Below are 8,079 nucleotides of genomic sequence, written 5' to 3'. Positions count from 1 at the left end.
TCTGGTTCTCTTGGGGTATTAGCTCTTAGAACCTGGAATGTGAAGATAAAAGTGCCAGAGAGGCTACATGTAGGTATTCCAGCCAACAGTCCCAGCTGGGTCCCAGCCAACAGCCAGATGTGAACAAGAAGACTTTGCAATGACCCCAGGCTCAGCCACTATGAATGCAATGGCGTTAAGAGTCTCTAAGTGAGAACTGCTTCGCTGAGTCAGCACAGGCAGAACCATGATAGATGATCATTAAATCATAGCCACTCTCTTCTCTGTCATTCTATGTGCAGTTAAATTTGCTCCTCGCCATGTCTCCTCACATGACATTCAGGATCAAGCGATTCTTGCCCAAGAAACAAAACCAGAATGGTCCCACTCCTTACTGGATTTGAATGAAAACTGGTAATAACATCAGGTACAACTCGAAGAGAAGGCAATGGAGAAGAACCAAGCTGGGTCTGGAAGAAGCTTTGCATGTGAAGTAGTACAAGTAGATGTCGTGTCAAGGTCACCTGCACCTGACCGCGCCACTTTGAGAACGGCACTACTATCTCAATGACTGGGTGTGTTTTGTTGGGAAAATAATGTTTCTCTTGGTGTCAGTGCTTCTGCACTAGTGCTTTGGCTGAGTAATAAATGTGTGAGAGTTTTGTCGGGAAAAAAAATAACTATTTTAAGCCATTAAATCTGTTTAACACCAAGATTTAGGTCCTCAAAGTAGGTGAGATTGTACGGTGGAAGTGACAAATAGATTCAAGGGATTAGATCTGATAGAGTACCTGAAGAACTATGGATGGAGGTTCATAACACTGTACAGGAGGTGGTGATTAAAATTATCCCCCCCCAAAAGAAATGCAAAAAGGCAAAATGACTCTCTGAGAAGGCCTTACAAATCGCTGAGAAAAAAAGAGAAGTGAAAGACAAAGGAAAAAAGGAAAGATATACCCACATGAATGCAGAGTTCCAAAGAATAGCAAGGAGAGATAAAGCCTTCCTCAGTGATCAAAACAAAGAAACAGAGGAAAACAATAGAATTGGAAAAACTAGAGCTCTCTTCAAGAAAATTAGAGATATCAAGGGAATATTTCATCCAAAGGTGGCACAATAAAGGACAGAAATGGTATGGACCTAACAGAAGCAGAAGGTATTAAGAAGAGGTGGCAAGAATACACAAAACCATACAAAAGAGATCTTCATGACCCAGATAATCATGATGGTGTGATCACTCACCTAGAGCCAGACATCCTGGAGTATGAAGTCAAGTGGGCCTTACGAAGCATCACTAGGAACAAAGCTAGTGGAGGTGATAGAATTCCAGCTGAGCTATTTCAAATCCTAAAAGATGATGCTGTGAAAGTGCTGCACTCAATTATGCCAGCAAATTTGGAAAACTTGGCAGTGGCCACAGGCCTGGAAAAGATCAGTTTTCATTCCAATCCCAAAGAAAGGCAATGCCAAAGAATGTTTAAACTACCACACGATTGTACTCATTTCACACACTAGCAAAGTAATACTCAAAATTCTCCAAGCTAGGCTTCAACAGCACGTGAACCAAGAACTTCCAGATGTTCAAGCTGGATTTAGAAAAGGCAGAGGAAACAGAGATCAAATTGCCAATATCCAGTGGATCATAGAAAAAGCAAGAAAATTCCAGAAAAACATCTACTTCTGCTTCATTGACTATGCTAAAATCTTTGATCATGTGGATCACAACAAATTGTGGAAAATGCTTAAAGAGATGGGACTACCAGGACACCTTACCTGCCTCCTGAGAAATCTGTATGCAGCTCAAGAGGCAACAGTTAGAACTGGACATGGAACAATGGACTGGTTCCAAATTGGGAAAGGATTACGTCAAGGCTGTTTATTGTCACACTGCTTATTTAACTTATATGTAGAGTACATCATGCAAAATGCCAGGCTGGAAGAAGCACAACTGGAATCAAAATTGCTGGGAGAAATATCAATAACCTCAGATATGCAGATGACAACATCCTTATGGCAGAAAGTGAAGAGGAACTAGAGCCTCTAGATGAAGGTGAAAGAGGAAAGTGAAAAAGCCGGCTTAAAACTCAACATTCAAAAACGAAAAACCATGGCATCTGATCACATCGCTTCATGGCAAATAAATGGAGACACAATAGAAACAGTGACAGACTTTATTTTCTTGGGCTCCAAAATCACTGAAGATGGTGACTGCAGTCATGAAATTAAAAGACACTTGCTACTTGGAAGAAAAGCTATGACAAACCTAGTGTATGTTAGTTGCTCAGTCATGTCCGACTCTTTGCGACCCTATGGACTGTAGGCTGCCAGACTTCTCTGTCCGTGAAATTATCCAGGCAAGAATACTGGAGTGGGTTGCCATTTCCTTCTCCAGAGGATCTTCCTGACTCAGGGATCGAACCCTGGTCTCCTGCATTTTAGGCTGATTCTTTACTGTCTGAGCCACTAGGGAAGCCAGACAAACCTAGAAAGCATTTTGAAAAGCAGAGACATTACTTTGCTGACAAAGGTCCATCTAGTCAAAGCTATGGTTTTCCAGTAGTCATGTATGGATGTGAGAGTTGGACCATAAAGAAAGTTGAGGACCAAAGAATTGATGCTTTTGAACTGTGGTGTTGGAGAAGACTCTTGAGTCTCTTGGACTGCAAGATCAAACCAGTCAATTCTAAAGGAAATCAGTCCTGAATATTCATTGGAAGGACTGATGGTGAAGCTGAAGCTCCAATACTTCTGCCATCTGGTATGAAGAGACAACTCATTAGAAAAGACCCTAATGCTAGGAACGATTGAAGGCAGGAAGAAAAGGGGATGACAGAGGACGAGATGGTTGGATGGCATCACTGACTTGATGGACATGTGTTTGAGCAAGCTCCAGGAGATGTTGAAGGACAAGGAAGTCTGGCATGCTGCAGTCCATGGGGTTGCAAAGATTCATACACGACTGAGCAACTGAAAAACAACAATTCAAAGAGCCTTTAAGAAATGAGGTGTCCAGTGTCAGCAGTACAGAAGAGAGGCTGGAGAGACAAATTTAGGGAGTCAACAGTGAGTGGCTAGTATTGAAAGCTGTGAGACTGAAGTTATTTAACCACTTAAAATGCAGGTTGAGGACTTCTGGTGGTACAGTGGTTAAGACACCACACTTCCATTGCAGGGGGCACAAGTTTGATCCCCAGTTGGGGAACTGAAGTCTTGGTTGCAGCCCCCAAATAAATAAATTAATGAACTAAGGCGTGGACTTTTCTTAGTTAAAATTTACATTCTTTTAAAAATAAAATGAGGGGTGAGTCTAGAGTTGACCCCAAGGCCAAAGCCCCTCCTGGAAAGCTATGCTGCTTCTCCATATCTCCTTGGCCATTATGAACTTGGACCATTCTGAATTACAGCTGGCCCTCTGTATTTTTGGGTTCCATGTACAGATTCAACCGATCATGATTTGAAGAATCTAGAAAGTTCCAAAAGCAAAGTTTAAATTTGTACCATGCTATCAACTATTTAGGGCTTCCCTGGTGGCTCAGATGGTAAAGAATCTGTCTGCAATGCATGAGACCTGGGTTCCATCCCTGGGTTGATAAGGTCCCCTGGAGAAGGGAATGGCTACCCACACCAGTATTCTTGCCTGGAGAACCCCAAAGACAGAGCAGCCTGATGGGCTCCAGTCCATGGGGTCCCAGAGTCAGACACAGCTGAATGACTATCAACTATTTACATTATATTAGATATTGTTAAGTAATTTAGAGATGGTTTAAAGCACATGGGAAAACTATAAGCAAACACTATGACATTTTATATAAAGAACTTGAGTATGTGCAGACTGAGGTATCTGCGGGGGTCCTGGAACCAAACCCCTAAAAATACTGATTGACCACTGTACTGCCACACAGAAGGAAAGGTGAAGGAATCAGACTCGGAAGCCCAGATGGCCTTGATTCATATACCAGTTCCCTGTCCCTTTATATAACTGTTGGTGATTTAATGAGTTAATATATATGAGGGTGGCTTATACACAGAACATGATCATAAAACACCCATTATTTACCAACCATGGGTGGACTGCTTCAGCCCAGTGCCAACCAAGAGTGGATTCCTTTAGCCCAGTGCCAGCTGATCCAATCATCAAGTTTATACTATGGCTGTTTCCTTCAATGAAACACATACATCACCATATGTAAAATGGATAGCCAGTGAGAGTTTGATGTATGATGCAGGGTACCCAAGGCCAGTGCCCTGTGGCAGCCTGGAGGGAGGTGGGAGGGGAGATAAGGATGGAGGGGACACATGTATACCTAGGGCCAATTCATATTGATGTATGGCAAAAACCATCACAATACTGTAAAGGAATCAGCCAATTAAAATGAAAAAATCCCCCATAACAAGCTTACCTATAGGGACTCCCCTGGTGGTTCAGTGGTTAAGAATTCACCTGCCGATGCAAGGGACATGGATTCGATCCGAACTGGGAAGATCCAATTTGCTGCAGAGCAACTAAGCTCCGTGCACCAAAGACTGAGCCTCCATGCTGCAATTACGGAAGCTTGCACACTCTAGAGCCCATGCTCTGCAACAAGAGAAGCCACAGTAATGTGAAGCCCGCGAACCACTTAATGAGAGAGTAGCTCTCACTCATTCTCTACTAGAGAAACGCTAGCCAGTGCGGTAATGAGGACCCAGTGCAGCCAAAAATCAATGAATAAATAGGGCCTATTTATCTTTCTTTAGCACTTCAGTAACACTCTGAAGTGTACTACTTTACCAAACCCGAAGGTTACAAAATGTGAACAAAGTAACGTGCTTGGCTATTTTTTCCAAAAGATATTCTATCAACTCCTCCTTTTAGAAACCCACAGCAATGAGTCACAAAAGGAGTAAGAAGCTATTTTAATCATCTTTTTCTTTAGGATCATGTCTCTTCTGCTTATCTGATTCTCAAGTCCTCCTTCCTGTTTGGCTCTCTTCCTTGTAAGCCAAGACCTATTGATACTTTTAAAATATTTTGTAATTTAATATCTATAATGAACAGAATGAAGGCAATCCCAAGTTCCTACAAAATAGCAACCCTTACACTAAAGACAGAAATCCCAAACGTCTTCCTTCTAGAGACAGTACAGGCAGAAGACATGCTGTATCAAATAGAAGCTCCTTGAAACCTCCGAATTCTGAATTTTCAAAATGATGAATACATCTGAATGGGTAAAGCAGCATTGTATTACATTCATGGGGCACGCAAGAAACATGACAGAACCTGCACCTCTCATGAGTTTATCATCTGGATCGGGAGGAGAAGACAATCAGCACACATTCATGAGATGGAGAAACAAAACTGACACAAAAGTCAATATGCATCATAGTTGTACAGGCATAAGTGTACACAAACTTGGTAAAAAAAAATAAACAGAATTGTCTGTATGGTGGGATTATGGGTGATTTTGGCTTTCTTTTATATATATTGCCTGAAATTGTTAATGTGAATGTATTTTTTGGAAAAAGTTGATTTGGTCCAAAAGTGGTAGAATAGTGGCTACAAGGACTTCCCTGGTGGTCCAGGGGTTAAGACTCCACGCTTCCGTTGCAGGGGGCATGGATTCAATCCCTGGTCAGGGAACTAAGATCCCGCATGCTCCACATGGCATGGCCAAAATAAAAGAAGTGATGAACAACTTCAACAAACCAAAGCAAGATGAAACCTAACCCCAAAGTAAGGAAAACCCAGAAGGGGATGACTTATGCTGCAAACCCCAGCAAAGCTTAAGAAATGTGAGCACTACTATTGAAGAAGTTCTACCAATTAGCATACCCAGATTCTCAGTCCACTCTATTAATACAGATAGGTAAATAGCATTATGTATTTGAGGAAATCCTGTAACATAAAAAAGATTAAACAAAGGCCAAAGGGAGACTTCCCTGGTGACGCGGTGGCTAAGATTGTACCCTCCCAATGCAGGAAGTCTGGGTTTGATCCCTGCTCAGGGAACTAGATCTCACATGTTGCAACTAAGACCTGGCACAGCCAAAATAAATATTAAAAAGCAAAACAAACAAAAAACAACAGAAAAACAAGGGCCAAAGGAACTTGGAAGAGAAACTACACAGTAATACAAAATTCCAAAAGCCACCACTAATATCATCAGAGGAATATGAGAAGCCATTTCACAAGATAGAATTGTTGTTGTTAAGGACAATGTTGTTCAGTCACTCAGTCATGTCCGAATGTTTGTGACCCTATAGACTGCAGCACACCAGGCTTCCCTGTCCTTTACTAACTCCCAGTTTGCTCAAGTTCGTGTTCATTCAGTTGGTTATGACATCCAACCATCTTGTCCTCTGTCACTTCCTTCTCCTCCTGCCTTTAATCTTTCCCAACATTAGGGTCTTTTATAATGAGTTGGCTCAGGACTTCCCTGGCAATCCAGTGGTTAAGACTCTGTGCTTCCAATGCAGCAGGCATGGGTTCAATCCCTGATCAGGGAACTAAGATTCCACATGTCTCGTAGCCAAAAAAAAAAAAAAGAGAGATATAATGAGTCGGCTCTTCACATCAGGTAGCTGAAGTACTGGAGCTTCAGCTTCAGAATCAGTCCCCTTCTAATGAATATTCCGGGTTGATTTCCTTTAGGATTGACTGGTTTGATCTCCATATTGTCCAAGGAACTCCATGAATCTTCTCCAGCACCACAATTCAAAAGCATCAATTCTTTGGCATTCAGCCTTCTTTACGATCCAACTCTCACATCATACATGACTACTGGAAAAACCATACCTTTGATTATACGGACCTTTGTTGGCAAAGTGATGTCTCTGCTTTTAAATACACTGTCTAGGTTTGTCATAGCTGTCCAAGGATAGAAGAATAGGATAACATTAAAAGTGGCTGTGGAGTTGGAGGGGTAGGCGGCAAGGACTTTGGAGCCAGGACACCTGCTCTTCTACTAACTCTGAACAGGTGACATTTGGCAAATGACCTAACCCCTCTACACCCCACACTTTGATTTGCTGGAAAAAGACAAAGATGAGAGTATCATCTTAGAAAATGAAACCGTCAACATACAGGCTTTGGCAGAGCTCGGCACATAGCAAATTTTGCAGAAAGGCTGTCTCTTATTTCACAAGCTGTTAGGCAAAGTTTTATCGACTGTAGTGCCTAAGATAATATTCATGAGATGGTTAGCACATGAGTACAAACCTTAAAGGTCAGTGAAAAGATATTTGCAATAGAGTAACCACCTGAGAACCAAAGAGACTGAACATTGCAAAGTCAACCCGCTTGAACAAGCAAAGAGTGGCACGAGAACCCACTGGAGCACCAAGACTGACACAGAGGTTTCGTTTAAAGACAGCAGCTGGCTCTGGTGAAGATCGTGCACCACATGTGAACACATCTGGCTCTTGCTCTTCACCCACCCCTTTGTTTTCCACAAAAAGAAGAGGCTCAAAGAAGATTCCTTCTGAATGTGTATCACCATTTATTGTAGTTTGCGTTAGGAATTGAACAGAGGACATTGTCTGTGGAGTGGCGGGGGGAGAAAAAGGAAAAGAAAAAGAAAGTATGTTTTGTAGAATTCATTTTTTCAAAACACTTTATGGTTTCAAAATCCTCTTTTACCCCAAAGGAAATTCAAGAATTCAAGTATGGGAGCAGTAATACAAAAAGTCTTTTATGTGCGTGTGTGTGTGGGTGTGTGTGTCTGTGTGTGTGTGTTTTACAAGCAGACATACTTCCACATTTCTCACACCATTTTTTGCTTTGGTAAGGCCAAGGTCCACAGGACACATCCATACAAACAACCCTGCCTTGAACTCAGATACTCAAGGGTTGAGGAATTTATTTATCCTCATAGAATAACTGTAAAGATTTTGAAATGTCACAGAGCATTAAAAGAAAAACCCAACCCCCCAACACCCAAACCATAAGACATGAAATCCTGATACACTTAAATCCTTCCTTTGCTGCAGCTGTTTCTCAGATTCCTGATAGTGGGCTTACTACAACGACCAGAGCAATAAGATACTCTTCATTTTGTTTAGAATAATTAAAAAAAAAAAAATTAAGGGACATTTCAAAAGAAAAAAAAATAAAAACTAAAA

The 8,079-nt window shown here is 41.6% G+C and overlaps 1 pseudogene; it reads left to right on the top strand.

Moving 5' to 3' along the window:
* Nucleotides 1–299: 299 nt before the first annotated feature.
* On the top strand, nucleotides 300–3,432 carry LOC148775151 (large ribosomal subunit protein eL39-like; annotated as a pseudogene).
* The last annotated feature ends 4,647 nt before the right edge of the window (nucleotides 3,433–8,079 follow it).

The sequence above is a fragment of the Moschus berezovskii genome, chromosome 17 (genome assembly GCF_049115385.1).
Source record: "Moschus berezovskii isolate FMDL1 chromosome 17, NW_MosBer_1.0, whole genome shotgun sequence".
NCBI classification, from domain to species: Eukaryota; Metazoa; Chordata; class Mammalia; order Artiodactyla; family Moschidae; genus Moschus; species Moschus berezovskii.
This window is presented reverse-complemented; position numbering and strand designations above follow the sequence as displayed.